Below are 17,899 nucleotides of genomic sequence, written 5' to 3' on the forward strand. Positions count from 1 at the left end.
GAGGGTTAATAGATCGATGCAAGTATACTGGGCAGAACAAAGGCTAGACCAATGCATCAGGCTCTCTATTGCCGATATGCAGAAAAATGAATCAATGATAATTGCAGCTGCTTATTTCTGGTCAGACACGACCAATACTTTTATGTTTGGACATGGCCCAGCTACTCCTACTCTTGCCGATGTCCACATGCTTACTGGCTTGGACATCTCAACTGCCGATGAAGGCTCCATCTATGGTAGAAAGTCTGAATATAGGGTAAATACCCGCAACATCGGCGGTTGGATAGGATATATTCAAGAATACCAGAAAACCGGGACACTTAGCCAGAGGGAACATGCCACATTCCTGAATATGTGGTTAGAAAAATTTATCTTCTGTGGTCGATCAGTAGGACCAACCAACGCCTTCCTCCCTGCAGCTGAACTTTTGGCTAATGGCGTAAGGTTTCCTCTTGGCCGATACCTTCTGAGCTCCACTTATCATCTTCTTCATCAAGTGTCTCAGAAACTTTTGCTTGGCGAACCCATCGGCAACCTAGGAGGCCCGTGGTGGTTTATCAACATGTGGCTGAATGCCCATATGCACAAACGTTTGCAATGGGACTTTTTCGCTCAACAATTCCCACGAGAAATTGCTGAAGACTATGTGCTCGGGGATGATGAATCGGCAACACGCTCACCCCTCAATTTTGGTGAAGCCATAATTGTCCTTCCTGGAACAGAAGCCAACGAAGACCAAATCGGCAGATTCTTTCAAAGCTTCTACAATGGTCTTTCTCGTGATCATAGGGCCTGGGTGCCTTATATCGACGAAGAAAACAGATTCCCCCTTCTTTTCAACTTTGCCGATGACACTCTGAATCAAGATAATGAGCTCATGATGGCTATCATCACTCCCAGGGCAATTCCAGTAAACACATTCGGCAGCGGGAAAAACACCAACATTACATATGAATTTTACAACCCATCGGCAGTATCCCGCCAATTGGCTTTTGGGCAACTGCCAATCAAACTCTGCTTTGCCGATGTGATCAAACCCAGGGAAACAATCACCTGCGGAACAGACTGGAACAAGGTAGTACAACTCTCCCCCGATGCCGATACTACAGATGTTGATATATCCACCTGGACACCAATATCTTTCATCACCGAGTCATATAAGCAATGGTGGCGAGAGTGGAAAGAACAACTGTTCGCAACTTCTGCTCACACATATCGGCACATGATCGACCCTGAATATGCCATCCCTGACGACGCGATAAGTTTCCTTTAACTCCCTTCTGCTTTTCCCTTCATATATCAGTAACTGATTCTCTTGTAACAGGTTAACAACCTAGCACCATCGGTGAGCAAAAGTGGGAAACCCTTCAATCTCCGGCCTGTTTCCCCAACATCGCCGATCGGCTACAACGCTCCCACCTTAGCCGCTTTGACCCACCAGAAGATTCGTACCAAGACCATCACTTCTAAGTCCAAATTGGCTACATCCAGGGCTACTCCATCGGCCGCTGCTACAACCTTGGTCAAAGCCTTTAAGGTAACAACCTTGTTTATTTTCACTTATGCCGATCACAAACTGTATTAACCTTAATCATCAGGGGGTAAGAGCTGCTACTGGATCATCATCGGCAATTCCGCCGATATCAAGCACCACTCCTTCAGAGGTAGCTTCTTGACTTTACATTTTATCTGTTAAATATCATATCTTACACTTGTTTTGCAGCAACAATTGGGTACATCGGCAAACGTACCAGATGTCCAAGCTTCACAACCAACAAGTGTCGATGCCCCCTAGCCAATCGTTGCCGATGCTCAAGCAAAGCGCAAAGCTTCAACAGATACTGAAGCACAGCCAAAACGACAAAGGTCTATGCCGATCCCTACATCTGCCCCAATGTCATCGGTCATCATACCTCAAGAGCCCACCACCGATGAAGTCACAGAGGATATCCCATCGGCAAGCTCAGCCGATCCCCCACACGACATACTCCAGGTTGCCTCCTCCAGTCAAGCACAGGAAATTGCCTTGAAACAGGTAAACCAATCAGCCCATCTGATTTTACAATACTCATACTTACCCCTAACTGATCTCCTTTTCTCTCTTTCAGGAACAAGATTCCCCGAACAGCTTATTTTCCTTTGCCATTGACATTTCTGACGACGATGGAGAGGAGACAAGTTCTTCTCTTGCACTGGGAACAATATCGGCAGAGACTAAATCCAAATTGGAAACCCTCCTGAACTTGCTACAGCAAGGAACCGCCCAACTGGTAGATGATTCGGACCCCGCAAAGGCAATTTTCAAAACAATTCGTGGCCAGGTCCCTGCCGATGTTGAAGAAATACTCTTCCCAGCAGCTCACTTAGAAAGCCGCCAACTGCAATATCAACGGGCTGCTCAGCGCATTGCCGATAGAGCAGCTCAAGCTCAACTTAAAGAAGAGATGCTACAACTGAAACAAATCGCTGATGAGAAGCACAAAGGCATTGTCAACTTGCAGACTTCAGGTGCTGCACTTAAGCAGAAAATCTTGGATCTATCAGCAAGGAAGGTAGCTCTATTGGCTGAATTGAAAGAAATCGACGCAGCCTTAACTCATGCTCAACAAGAAGAAAGCCAGCTACCCAATGCCGTCAAAGCCCTTCAGCAAGAAAGAGATATCCAAGCTCGCAAAGCTTTAGCCATGAAGAAAAAACTCAAGCCTGTGGAGGGTGCTGCCGATGACGATATCAAAGAAATGGAGGAAGCCGACCAGATTCGCCTGCGTGCGATATTAGCTATCCAATCCTTGTTGAACGTGTAATCTTATTTATTGTATCGGCACTTTATGAGACATTGACACCCTTGCATAATTCTAGCCGATAGTACTGTTATCGGCACTTATACTTTTATGCATCTGTCCAGATACTAGGGTAATATCTCTTTAAATATTTTCCATTTAACGCTCTGGGAAACACAACCCCTTCGAGGGTTTCTAAAATATATGCATTACCAGGAATAGACTGATTTATCCGATATGGACCTTCCCAATTAGGAGACCACTTTCCAAACTTTGAACTTTTGGTCCCAATCGGTAAAATCAACTTCCAGACCAGATCTCCATCGGCAAACTCTTTTACTTTCACCGTCTTGTCATACCATCTAGCTACTCTTTTCTTATTTTCTTCGATACTAACTAAAGCCCTTAACCGATGACCCGCCACATCTTCCAACTCATCCTTCATAAGAGTATTATAATCATCGGCTGTCAGCTGATTTTGAGAACGTATTCGTCTAGAGCCAACCTTAATTTCCCAAGGCAATACTGCATCATGTCCATATACTAACTGATAAGGCGTTACTTTGGTTGCACCATGACATGACATCCGATATGACCACAAGGCTTCATTTAATACTGTATGCCACCTCCTAGGATTTTCTTCAATTTTGCGCTTAATGAGTTTGATGATCCCTTTGTTAGAAGCCTCAGCTTGACCATTAGCTTGAGCATAATATGGAGAAGAATTTAAAATTTTAATTCCCATACCTACAGCAAACTCATCAAATTCTCCTGATGTAAACATAGTACCCTGATCGGTAGTGATAGTCTGAGGAATACCAAATCGGTAAACAATATGCTCTTTCACAAAATCAATCATATTGACCGATGTCACCCTTTTTAAAGGAATTGCCTCAACCCACTTTGTGAAATAATCGGTAGCAACCAGAATAAATTTATGTCCCTTACTCGATGGCGGATAAATCTGACCAATGAGATCAATAGCCCATCCCCGGAACGGCCATGGTTTGATTATAGGATTCATAGCCGATGCAGGCGCTCTTTGAATATTACCAAACTTTTGACACCCCTGGCACCCCTTAAAATATTTAAAACAATCTTCAAGAATAGTCGGCCAATAGTACCCATTCCTTCTGATCATCCATTTCATCTTGAAAGCCGATTGATGTGCCCCACATACTCCTTCATGAATTTCACCCATCAAGCTTTTCGATTCATCATTGCTAACACATCTGAGTAAAACTCCATCTATAGTTCGATAATATAACTCATCATCGAGGAGCACATATTTGGTAGCTTGGAACCTTATACGTCTCTCAACCTTTCTATATGGATCTTTTAAATAATCGACAATCTCTTTCCTCCAGTCATCGGTATCAACTGCCGATGTTAGCACTTCCTGAATAGGCTGATACCCTGAAGCATGCTGAGCTAGTCGATTAGCTTCCTCATTATGCAATCGAGAGATATGTTCAAGACGAAAATCTCTAAATCCTTTCAATAATTGCAAACACCTTTCATAATACGAAATCAAAGCTTCACTTCGGCATTCATAAATTCCAGCCAATTGATTTATAACTAGCATAGAATCACCAAAGATTTCAACAACATCGGCATGTATCTCCTTCAGCAATTCTAACCCTTTTATCAAGGCTTGGTATTCAGCTTGATTGTTTGTCGCTGTAGCAACAATCGGCAATGAAAACTCATACTTCTTTCCTTGAGGTGAAATTAACACAATGCCGATACCTGCTCCTTCACCACATGTGGACCCATCGAAGAAAAGTGTCCAGGGAGCAATCCCCAGAGAGTCCACCGTATTACAATGCTGAGTGACAAAATCAGCCATCACTTGTCCTTTAACTGCCTTAGTTGATTTGTAGCGTAGTTCAAATTCTGATAATGCTAAAATCCATTTGCCGATTCTACCACTTAATATCGGCATCGACAGCATATACTTGACCACATCGTCTTTGCATATGACCGTACATTCGGCAGATAACAAATAATGTCTTAATTTGACACAAGAAAAATATAAGCACAGACACAATTTTTCGATAGCCGAATACCTCGTCTCAGCATCCACTAATCTTCTGCTCAAATAATAAATAACACGTTCTTTCCCTTCAAATTCTTGAATAAGAGCTGAACCGATAACTGTATCATCAGCTGACAAATATAACCTGAAAGGCTTCCCATGTTGAGGTGGAACTAGCACAGGAGGATTTGATAAATATTTCTTAATTTCATCAAGGGCTAATTGATGTTCAACTCCCCATACAAATTCCTGATCAGCTTTCAATTTAAGTAGTGGGCTGAAAGCCTTGATCTTACCCGACAGATTAGATATGAATCTTCTAATGAAATTAATCTTACCGATCAAAGATTGCAATTCAGTCTTATTGGCAGGAGCAATTACCTTGTTAATTGCATCAATAGACTTCCTACTGATTTCAATGCCCCGCTGATGCACCATAAAACCCAAGAATTGTCCTGCCGATACACCGAATGCACATTTATTAGGATTCATCTTCAATCCATGCTTCCTTGTGCACTCCAGTATTTTTCGCAGATCGGCTAAATGTGCTGTGATATCTCCAGACTTAATCACTACATCATCAATGTAGATCTCCACTAATGTGCCGATGTACTCATGAAAAATAAAGTTCATAGCCCTTTGATAAGTAGCACCGGCATTCTTCAAACCAAACGTCATGACTATCCACTCGAACAACCCCACATGACCCGGACATCTGAAAGCAGTCTTGGGAATATCTTCCTCAGCCATGAATATTTGATTGTAACCTGCATTACCATCCATGAAGCTGATAATTCAATGTCCAGCCGCAGCATCAATCAACAAATCAGCAATTGGCATTGGATAGCCATCCATCGGTGTGGCTTTATTGAGATTCCTGAAATCAATACAGACACGAAGTTTTCCATTTTTCTTATAAACAGGAACCACATTAGAGATCCACTCTGCGTATCGACATTGCCGAATAAACTTTGCTTCAATTAATTTAGTTATTTCGGCCTTAATGTCAGGAAGTACATTAGGGTTGCATCGGCGCGCTGGCTGCTGATGTGGCCGAAATCCAGATTTGATAGGTAACCGATGTTCAACTATCGATCGGTCTAATCCAGGCATCTCAGTATAATCCCAAGCAAAACAATCTTTATATTCTTTTAACAAATCTGTTATTCGCTGCTTACACTTGGAATCTAACTTAGCACTAATAAAAGTAGGTCTTGACCTATCACCACCACCGATATCTACTTCTACTAAATCATCTGCCGATGTGAACCCTTGACCTAATTTTCCATCATCGGCAAACCTATCCATTAAAACTCCTCTTTAGAACCGACTGCTTGGATCGGTGGAATTTCATAATCAGCAACTCTAAGGAACTCTTTTTCCCAAGCTTCTCCTGATATGCATTTAGTTCGCTCATAAGTATCTGATTCTGCCGATGCGATGATATAAGAAGAATCACCAGGGACGACCTCAATCTTATCCCCAATCCACTGTACGAGGCATTGATGCATTGTAGAAGGAACACAACAATTAGCATGAATCCAATCCCTCCCTAGAAGCAAATTATATGCACCCTTGCTGTTGATAACAAAGAACGTTGTTGGCAAGGTTTTGCTGCCGATGGTCAATTCAACGCACACTGCCCCTTTAGCCGGTGACACATTGCCTTCAAAATCTTTCAACATCATATCGGTTTTGGTCAAGTCTTGATCTCCTTTACCAAGTTTCCGATATATCACGTAAGGCATAATATTAATCGCAGCCCCTCCATCAATAAGTACCTTAGACACAGGCTGCCCATCAACTCTGCCCTTCACAAATAAAGCCTTAAGATGCTATCTCTCGTCATCGGTAGGTTTCTCAAAAATAGCCATCATTGGATCTAGTGTTAGCTGAGCTACTTGATCAGAGAGAACAACTTCTTCCTCATTATCGGATAGTGCCAGAAACTCCATCGGCAACATGAATACCATATTAACATCTGCCGATGGACCCTTATTTTTGTGTTTCACCTGCCACTGCTGATGACCAGACCTTTCATTGGAGGAATTTTCCTCTTGGTATAAATCCTCCTGACGCTCACGTTGCATCCTCCTTCTCTGCGTCTTTGTCAAACCCTCTGGGCACCATCGAGGAAACTTGGTTTTCCAAACCGGCTGATAACAAGTCCTAGTTGGTTCTACACGACGTATATTAGGGTCCCTGTAGAATATTTCCTCATCGGGAACTCTTGCGTTTGCCATCTCCTCAAGCTCCTCTTGATTCCTTGGAAAATATCCAGCGCGTTTACCAAGCCTCTCATGTACACTAAGTCTGCCTCCCAGCCGATCATGCACTGATGCTCTGCCTCTGATCGGCTCGTTGATAGACAAACCCTGACTACCACGTTGAAACCTCCTTTCTGAACGATTGACTCCGTAATAACCATTACACTCAGGGCAATTTTCAACAGTTGGCAATTTAATACCTTCTTCCCAGCAATGGATGAAAAACGGACATCTCCAATGATCTTTATGTCGATTCCATTCTTCCTGACGTCTCATTTCTTGCTGTTGTCGGTATCGGTCATTACGTTGACGCCAACCCTCCTGTTGCCTTCGATGAGTAATCACAATGCCAGGTCGAGGAGGATTTTTGGAACTACTGCTTTCTCCTAGCAAACCCTTACTCTTTGCATCATCGGTAGTCATCCGATGTTGGGGGTCCACTGACGCGTTTTTCGCAGCAGCCTCTAACGTCAATACCTTGGTCTTTCCTTTGGCATCCAACATATTTGCTGGAAAAGGGTGTTGATCAATTTTCATCGGCTTCTGGGCCTTGGAAGTACCAAACTTAATTCTCCCAGATTCAATAGCCGATTGTAACTGTTGCCTGAATACCTTGCACTCATTTGTACTGTGTGAAGTTGCATTGTGCCATTTGCAGTACAAAATCTTCTTCAACTCTTCTGCCGATGGGATCACATGATTAGGTGACAGCTTAATTTGGCCCTCTTGAAGCAGAAGATCAAATATTTTATCGGCCTTGGTGATATCAAAGGTAAACTTTTCTGGCTCTTTTTGACCAAAGGGACATGATATCGGCTTTTTATTCTTAACCCACTCAGCTAAGCCGATAACTGGTTCTTCATCAGAGTCAGAATCTCCTACTTCTTCAACAAATGATACCTTTTTACTCCAGTTCTTTTTAGGTTAAAAAACCCTAGTATCTTGATCAGAGATCCTTTGCACAAGATGACTGAGGCTTTCAAACTCCTGAGAAGCATATCTGTCTTTAAGATGTGGCAATAACCCTTGAAAAGCCAGATCGGCAAGCTGCCGATCATCCAGCACCAGGCTGTAGCACTTATTTTTTACATCTCGTAGCCTTTGTACAAAGTTCTCTACCGATTCATCATTACGATGTCTCAATTTTACTAAATCGGTAAGCTTCTTTTCATGGATTCCAGCAAAGAAATATTTATGGAATTGTTTTTCTAGATCAACCCAAGTAATAATAGAATTTGGTGGTAATGAAATGAACCATGTAAATGCTGATCCAGACAAAGATGATGAAAATAATCGAACTCTTAATTCATCTCTGTTAGCTGCCTCTCCACATTGAATAATGAAGCGATTGACATGTTCCATTGTTGATGTATCATCTTGCCCAGAGAATTTAGTGAAATCCGGTACCTTGTACCGATTTGGGAGAGGAATTAAATCGTATGCAGGAGGGTATGGAGTCCGATAAGAATAAGTATTGACCTTGGGCTTTATCCCAAATTGATCCTTCATAATTTCTGCTATCTTATCGGCCCAAAAAGCATCAGCCTCCTGCTGACGAACTGGTTGAATTTCTACAGGAGGTGCCTGCTGACATCCCTCCACATATCTTTGTAGCCCACGATCTCCAGCAATCGGCATATTTGCCGTTACTTGTGGCCCATTAGCCTGTTGGAAAGGATTCATCGGCTGGGCTGCCGATGCTTGATTCTGGAAACCAGCTTGCATATGACCTTGTTGAATCCCTGCAACCTGCTGATTTCGCTGAACTGTATGTTGAACAGGTAACTGTCCTGACTAATCATTATTAGAACTCATCGGTACAAAACTTACCGATGGCTGGTAATTTGCTGATATTGTTGGATAATTATAACTAGTTTGAGGCATGAACTGAACCCCAGTTTGACTCATAGCAGGGGCTTTCTGCTGCATCGGCAGTAAGCTCGCCGATGGACTTGAATTGAATGTTTGAACCATAGGCATCTGGAAACCTCCTGGAGTTGGTTGCACAGAAGTAGTTGCGGCATATTGAGGCACTTGAGCCATCGGCGAAACGGCCGATGGTATAGGCGCTCTTCCTACTGCATCAAACACTTGAGGTAATCTAGGATTGAAAGCAGATGACTCTGGAGGCATGCCATATCCCCACCAATTAGTAGGAATCTGGCTATTCTGAGACACAGGGCCTGACATAGCTGATGCCGATAGATCTGTATTAAGCTGAACTCGCCCTCCTGGTAGTACCTGATCTGATTGTATCGGTGTAGATTGAATATTAGGTGAGCCTGCCAATACTGGAGGGGAAGTAACTTCTGTACCCACAACGGCCGAAGGAGCCGATGGAGTTTTGACAGATGCTGGCTCTGGTTGATGATAGGCAGGCCCAACGTAATGTGGTGCCGCTTGTCCTTCTTTGAGAGTTTGAACCACAGCATTATGAACAGTATTGCCAAAAGATGTGTTGATGCAAAAGTGGATCTGCAAACACAAAGGGCTAATACCCGAATCGATATCCAAAGCGTGCCAGTCGATTTGACCTGCTAATCGACAAGGATGAAGGTACGAACACTTTGGTCCTGACAACAGCGATGCGCCCGGAAGTCACGGCCAAGAGGTGTTCACGCGGAACTCAAGAATCGCCGAAGGTCGCACTGAAACGATGCAGCTCGCCGAATCAATGAGAACTCGTAAAAAAGGAAAAAATATGCGAATTGACGAAGTCGCCGAAAAATAAGTAGATGCGAATAAGAGTAAAAATTGGTTTTGATATTGATTGATGTTCTCTATTACATTGCCCCTTACTCCATATTTATACCCTGATCTAAAGAGACACAACCAAACACAACTAGGACACCAATCCCATATCTAAGGAACACGTGACTCTTACATGAATCATACCCTAACAAATATAGAAAAGGAAATCAACTCCTATCTATTTCCCTGTCCGCCTCAATTACGATGGAAACCTCACCGTCCTCTTTTCCATCGGCATACTCCCTATTTCATCGGCAGTAGTCTTCAAGTCTTCCTTCATCGGCATACTCCCTGTTTCATCGGCAGTAGTCTTCAAGCCTCCCTTCATCGGCATACTCGATGTTTCATCGGCAGTAGTCCTCAAGCCTCCCTTCATCGGCATCGACAATAATACCTCCAACCTCATCGGCAACGCCCGAGTCCAAATCAACCTTTCCATCGACCATCACCAGCTATCGGCAACCATCTTTTCAAATTGGCTTTCATCAGCTATCAAAGTATTCAATAACTTTCCCCTTGCCGATTAGTCCACTCCGATTATTTTGACATGTGCAAAAAACGGTGTCAACAGGTTCACATCCATTTCCCCTCCTCCAATAATATGGCCGAGTATGAGGCACTCATCAATGGCCTACGCATCGCTATCAAGTTGGGTATCTGACGACTTGACGTCTGGGGTGACTCCTAGCTGGTCATCGATGAAGTCATGAAGGAATCAAGCTACCACAATGCCAAGATGGTTGCGTATTGCCAAGAAGTCCGCTAGCTGGAGGACAAGTTCGATGGCCACGAGCTCAATCACATCCCGAGGCGTCTCAACGAGGTGGCCAACACGCTGGCAAAAATGGTGTTCGGCCGAGAGCCGGTGTCGACGGGCGTCTTCACTAGTGACCAGTACAAGCCCTCGGTCTACTACAAGGAGCCGGAATAGACCGGTGATGGGCCGCCTGCCCTGGGCTAAGGGGCTAACTAGCCGGTGGCTCCATCCAACCCTGAAGCCATGGAGCTTGACGAGGATCCAACGATAGAGCCCGACCCTCTGGCCGACTGGAGGACATCTTACCTTGACTACCTCCTCCGTGAGGCACTATCGATAGACAAAACGAAGGCTCGGCGTCTCACGTGTTGCGCCAAGTCCTTTGTCATTATTGAGGGCGAGCTCTATAGGCGAAGCCACACTGGGATCCTACAGCGCTGCATCTCCATCAAACAAGGGAATCAGTTACTAAGTGATATCCATGGCGGGGGTCTGCGAACACCATGCCGTACCTAGGACCCTGGTCGGAAACAAGTTCTGACAAGGCTTCTACTGGTCAACTATAGTAGCCAACGCTTAATAGATTGTGCACACCTTTGAAGGGTGTCAATACTATGCTCGACAGACCCACCTGCCGGCTCAAGCACTCCAAACGATCCCCATCATGTGGTCGTTCGTGGTCTAGGGGCTCGATCTGGTCGGACCTCTCAAGAAGGCACCCGGGGGCTATACACACTTGCTTGTCACCATAGATAAGCTTATAAAGTGGATAGAGGCTCGACTGATCTCCGTGATCAGGTCCGACTAAGCCGTGCTGTTCTTCCTTGACATCGTCCATCGCTTTGGAGTCTCAAACTCCATTATCATGAACAACGGCACGTAGTTCACCAGGAAAAAGTTCCTCCGATTCTGTGATGAATACCACATCCGCGTCGATTGGGCTGCCGTGGCGCACCCCCGCACAAACAGGTAGGTTGAGCGCACGAATGGCATGGTCCTATAAGGCCTCAAGCCTAGGATCTTCAACCGGTTGAACAAGTTAGGCAGACAATGGGTCATGAAGCTTCCCATGGTGCTCTGGATCCTAAGGACGACCCCCAGCCAGGCCACTAGCTACACGCCATTCTTCATGGTCTACGGTTCTGAGGCTATCCTCCTGACCGACCTCGATTATGGAGCGCCGAGGGTCAGGGCGTATGACGAAAAGGGAGCTGAGGCATCCCTTGAGGATGCCATGGACCAGCTAGATGAAGCACGCGACATTGCCCTCCTTCTCTTGGCCAAGTACCAGCAAGCATTGCGCCGGTACCACATCCGTCGAGTGTGGGGTCGGGCCTTCAACGTCGGGGACCTGGTGCTCTGCCTCATCCAGAGCAACAAGAACCGCCACAAGCTCTCTCCATCATGAGAGGGACCATACTTTGTCATGGAGGTGCTCTAACTAGGAACCTATAAGCTCAAGACCATCGATGGTGAAGTCTTCATCAATGCCTAGAACATCAAACAACTACGTCACTTTTACCCTTAATCTACACACGCTTTCTCTTATCGATTTCGCTATCGTCTCCTCGATCTTTAGTGACACCCGACCCTAGCTACGGCAAGGTCAGGCCTCACTTAGGGGCTGATAAGAGCATATTTATCTAGTAGACATTCTCTATGCCCAACCCTTTCTCATGTTAAGATCTAGAAGCAAGGGTTAGAAACAAACGCTGAGTAAAATAGGTTCACAGCCACTCTAGGGTGCCCTTAGAGTTAGGGGTGGAAAGGGATGGGCGCACTAGCGCCCAGTACCCGGGCACACGAGCACCACGGGCATCCTGACCCATGTTCAAGTCTTGGTCGGTTCCCAGTCCATGGTTTTTCCTTGAAGAAAGGCAATGAGCCCTTGGGACCGGTCGAACGGACCCGAGAACTATATGGATTGGGCACTAAGAATCTAGAGTCGGTCACCAGCTGACCCATGTCGGACCCCCGCAAATGGGAAGCTAGGGCCCCACTCAGACTAGCCCATTAATAGCTCACCGAGCACCATGTTTTGTCCATCAAGGAAAAACGTGGCACGGCTCAGCCCCTCCATTTTATCGAAAAAAACGCTTGAGGGATGACAATCTTGAAGATGAGCTAACCCCTCGACTGGACCCCTGCAACACGTGGGGGCTTAAGGGAAATTAGACTCGCAAGGAGACCGAATGCGCAGTCATAGGACGATGGCTCAGATCCTAGGGAGGGGTATGTACAAAAACTAAGAATAACATTTCTGAAATAAAAAATGCTTTCTCTTACCAGTTTCGCTATCGTCTCCTTGATCTTTAGTGAAACTTGACCCTGGCAACGGCAAGGGGTCGGGCCTCACTCGAGGGCTAATAAGGGTATATATATATCCATTCTAAAATAGCTGTTGTACCCAACCCTTTCTCACGTTAAAAACCTAGAGGCAAGGTTTGTGAAAACGAACGCTGAGTAAAACTGGTCGGACTGTAAGAAACCTATGCCCCAGCGGCTACGACACTCTTGCTTACTAGCGTGATCAGAGTTTTTCGCCCACACCTCGAGCTCTACAATCTTAACAATAGGAAGAGTTGGAACGCATTAACCCTTTTTACACATAAAAAGGGAGAAAGAACAAATTTGTTCAACCAAAACAAAAGAACAAGCTTGTTTAATTGAAACAAAAGGGTTAGAACTTGTCCGCTTATTACAAATACGCCGTCTGACCTATCTGACTAAACTAACCCCTCAGGGGGATGATTTCATCTTCTATCTTGGTAGAAAGGTCATGTGCCAGGGGGCCACCTCCTTCTCATTATCGTCCAGCTTGGCGTCGGTATAGACGGGCGCAAAGCCTTGGCTCATCGTCGCCAGATCGATGTTCTCGTAATGAGAACGGGCGATCATGAACGATCGGTGAATGCTAAAGCGAAGTGTGCCCCTTGCCATATCACATGCCTAGTCCATGATCTGGGTGGCGCGCACCACAAGCGAGCTTGTCTCCTACTCCAGAGCCAGCTCGTGCTTGTCATAGACTAGCTGGACGGTGACACGTAGGTTGTCGTGTTTGTTGCGCTCCTTCTAGAGGGTGTCCTTCACCTCATTGAGCTCCTTCTCTAGGCCATGGATCTTCACCACCTCTACCCTGAGCTTGTTGTCGAGACTTGCCCAAGTCACATACCGACCATGTCAAAAGGCTTACCACAGATTCCAGGGAGAAAGACAACAAGAGAAACCAGAGACTTACCATTCACATTCGACCGAAGCCTACGCACCTCATTGCGCTGCCAGGTCACCTCGGCCTCCAGGCGCCGGACCTCTTCTTGGCACTGACCGACCTCCATGGTGAGCCTGGTGGACATGCCCTTGGCTACAACCTTCAGGTCCCTCTCCCCCTAAAGCTCATCCTTGAGGTGGTCGATCCGTTGCTGAGCGTCGATGCGCTCCTAGCAAGCTAGGTCAATCCCCGTGCGGAGCTCCTCTATGGCCTAGAGCAAATCATACCGCTCCTTCCGTAGCCGCTTGGCCTCCACGATGTCCGTGCGCACCCTCTCGATTAGGGCCGTGAGCTTCTCCTCGGCCTCACGGGTGTCATCGCGAGCGTCCTTCTCCCTAACTCAGAGGTCGGCCACCTCCTAGGTGCTAGGGGCAAGCTCAGCCACCTCCTAATGGGCGACAGCAAGCTATGTGGCTAGTCCCTCACTTCGCTGCATCTCCCAGCTGCGGGCCATCAGGATCTACGAAGAAGACAAGACTTAGAGGCGTGGAAAGAGAACATGAGGGTCGAAAGCACGGTCATATCATACCTAGCCAACTGGGGCGGGGCGGTTTGATTTCGCCTGCTCCGGGGGCATGTCCTCCCCCTCCTACCCCGTGGCATGCTGTAGGAAGGGCCCCACCTACGGCGAAGGCGAGTCCTCATCCGGAGCAATCCTCCTCCTCCTCCTCCTCTTCTTCCTCCTCTTCTCCCGACGAACCTTGATGCTGCTTCCCTCGCTATAGCTTTGCTCACTGCTTCAACTGTTGTTTCTTCTCCTCATCATCCTTCCTCTTCTTCCTATGTTCATCCATGACATGGTTCGCCACCCTCATGGCCATGTGCTCTGGCAACGGTGCGATAGAATCTTGGAAGACTAACCCTATCGGTAGCTCGATGAAGCCCGTGTCCGGCAGCATCACGGGATGCAATGAGATCAGGAACACGGCGTTGCCCTCCCCCATGGCCTCCTTGATGCGCTGTGTGACCTTGCTGTTGCGGAGTAGCCCTTGGGCGAGCATCATCCTGATGAGCTACGCACCGGGCGTGATCCCGTACAGTAGGAGGACGCGCGTCATCAACGGCGCCACCCTCCTTGCATAATACCCCCCAATGACACCGGCCCACGGAGGCTGTGGGTCTTCAAGAACGTGATGGCCTCAAGGAGGTCACGTATCCTCTTCTTCTCTTTGATGGGTGGCCCCCATGGCCATGACGGTAGTACCTCTTCGACTAGATGCCCGGAGAAGACTGGCAAGGGAGTGGCAGGGTCGTTCTTCATGTAGAGCCAATGCGAGTGTCTCCCATTGTTGGATCTAGAGAGCTGGCAGGGCATGTACTTGGCCGCCCGTTGCCCTTAGAGGTGGATGCCCGTGCATCCCATTTGCACTGGGGTCTCCCAGCCTCTCTCCTTCTTCTTGATCAAGGAGATGGAGAAGAAATATCTCCACGGCTCAAAGTGGGGCTAGATCCCATTGGGGTTTAAATGCTACAGCTCGATCTGATAGTGGTGCAGCAGACCCCGAAAGAATAGGTGGGGAGGAACCGCAAGTCCACGCTCGTGGAAGGGCACGAAGGAGACGATGTAGCCATCAGGCGGCGTCGGCGCATCCTCACGGCTGGGCACAAGCCACTCTACCGCATTGGTCCTCCCGCAGAGAAGACCATGCTTAACGAGGCCCTCCATGCACGCATGGGTAACATCGGAGCGGTACAACGAATCCATAGAGGATGAAGGCGGCTGTGGAGAAGCAAAGGTGGCGGCGGAGAAGCAGAAGCTATAGATCTAGGGCTCCGGCGGTGGATTAGCAAGCACAATAGATCCGAACGGCGGCGGCGGAGAAACGAAGAAGGTAAGGCTGTGGTTTTGGTGTGTAGAAACATGAAGGGGAGGCCGCTATTTATAGGACAGAGTGGGGCGAGAAGGCGAACCGTCCACCTAGGTTCACGCGCCTGCTGCGCCGTGTCATGTCACCTCCCTCCGAAGATCGTGCGCATGCTATCTCTGGCCGCGCCCTCGAAGGACACACTGGATGACGGTTCACCCAGTCGATGGCCTATGAACCATCGTAGGTAAGGAGGGATACAGAGCTAAAAACGCTCCTATGGCCCATTCAGGACCAGGAGTTCAAAGGTTGTCCCGCCGATGGGTTAACAGCCGCTCCGGGGCACCCTTAGAGCGAGGGGTGGGAAGGGATGGGCCTACTAGTGGCCAGTACCTAGGCACACGAGCGTTGAGGGCCTCTCGGCCCATGTTCGAGTCTTGGTTGGTTCCCAGTACATGGCACGGCTCAGCCCCTCTGTTTTATCAAAAAAACGCTTGAGGGATGACGATCACAAAGACGAGCCGACCCTCAACCGGACCCCTGCTATGCGCGGTGGCTCGAGGGAAGTTGGACTTGCAAGGAGACTGAACGCGCGATCATAGTACGACAGCAGACCGATCAGATCCTAGGGGACCAGAATCAAGGAAAATCTTTCTGACCCCCCGAATCCTACGGTTACATGCCCCCAAGAAGACCGATCGTGACAAAAGGGAATCGCTGTCCTACCAGGACACACCGAGGGCCCAAAAAAGAAGGCTAAGGCCCTCAGAGTCCTCCCATCTAGAAAAGCCTCCAAAGGAGTATTCTACTCCTCCGCAGGCTCGGGGGCTACTGTCGGGTATCGATATTAGGGATACCCAAAGGAAGGAAGTTAGCACCCACGCTGACTTCCCCGGATGGCTTGAGACGTATTAAAAGGTCTCACCCGACCCAAAGGCCACATGCTCCGTCTCGCCCGACCTCGAGGCCGCGGGCTCCGTCTTGCCCGACCCCAAGGATGTGGGTTCCATCTCGCCCGACCCCAAGGATGCGGGTTCCGTCTCGCCTAAGGCCGCGGGCTCCGTCTCGTCTGACCTCGAGGCCACGGGCTCCATCTTGCCCGACCTCGAGGTCGCGGGCTCCGTCTTGCCCGACCCCTTGGGTGCGGGCTCCGTCTCGCCGGACCCCAAGGATGCGGTTTTCGTCTCGCCTAAGGCCGTAGGCTCCGTCTCGCCTGACCTGGAGCCCGCGGCCTCTGTCTTTCCCGACCTCGAGGCTGCGGGCTCCGTCTCGCCTGACCCCTTAGGTGTGGGCTCCGCCTCGCCTGACCCCAAGGATATGGTTTTCGTCTCGCCCAAGGTCATGGGCTCTGTCTCGCTCGACCTCAAGGACGCGGGTTCCATCTCGTCCGACAGGGACCCATACCGCCGTCAACCACTCTAGGTCCAAGCGTATGGGCCTGGGTCAAAACTCTAACGCTAGGGAAGAGGCTGGCACGCCTCGATGTAATCCGTGGCCATGACGGGCCATACCTGGGGATTCACATCAAGAACAGTGTCGGACGTGCTGGTGCTGTTCTGCCTAATCCTCGTACGGACGCTGACAGGCGCGTCAGTTCACCACGACGTCCGCCGGGACAGAGTGAATGCCATGACCGGCAGATAACGCCTGCGCATGGCGTTAGTGACGAACAGGGCCGTGATATGGAGCCGTCCCTGTTGACATCTACAGGATCGGCGGGACCCGTATGAAGAAGAAGAAGGACCCGACAACCCTGGAAGCCTTCTTCTCTATCTCGTTCTTCTTCTTTTCCTCCTCTGTAACCCATGATTTCCCTTCGCCTATAAAAAGGGAAGCAGGGCGCCCCATGAAAAGGGATCTGGACACAAGAGCACGACATGAGCATACGGCTGAGCGCCAAGCGAGCTTTCAGCACCCGTTTACTCCTTCCATTAGAGATTTGGGATCTTCTCCCTCTCTCGCCTGTTTGTAACCCCTACTGCAAACCAAGTGCCGGTAACACGAGCAGCAGCGAACTGGACGTAGGGACATTCCGCCTGAACCAGTATAAATTCTTGTGTCCTCTGAGCACACTATCCGAGCCAGATGCATAAATACAAATTTACTCGTCGATGGTCCGAAAACACCGACACATTGGGTCTGAACGATGGGACCCGATGATTACCGGGATATCGCCAGCAGTACCCTTTAATAAATTACGTCCTTTACTTGGCTGGTAGTGAGTAGGGTCTTC

Source organism: Miscanthus floridulus, chromosome 11 (genome assembly GCF_019320115.1).
Source record: "Miscanthus floridulus cultivar M001 chromosome 11, ASM1932011v1, whole genome shotgun sequence".
Classification (NCBI taxonomy): Eukaryota; Viridiplantae; Streptophyta; class Magnoliopsida; order Poales; family Poaceae; genus Miscanthus; species Miscanthus floridulus.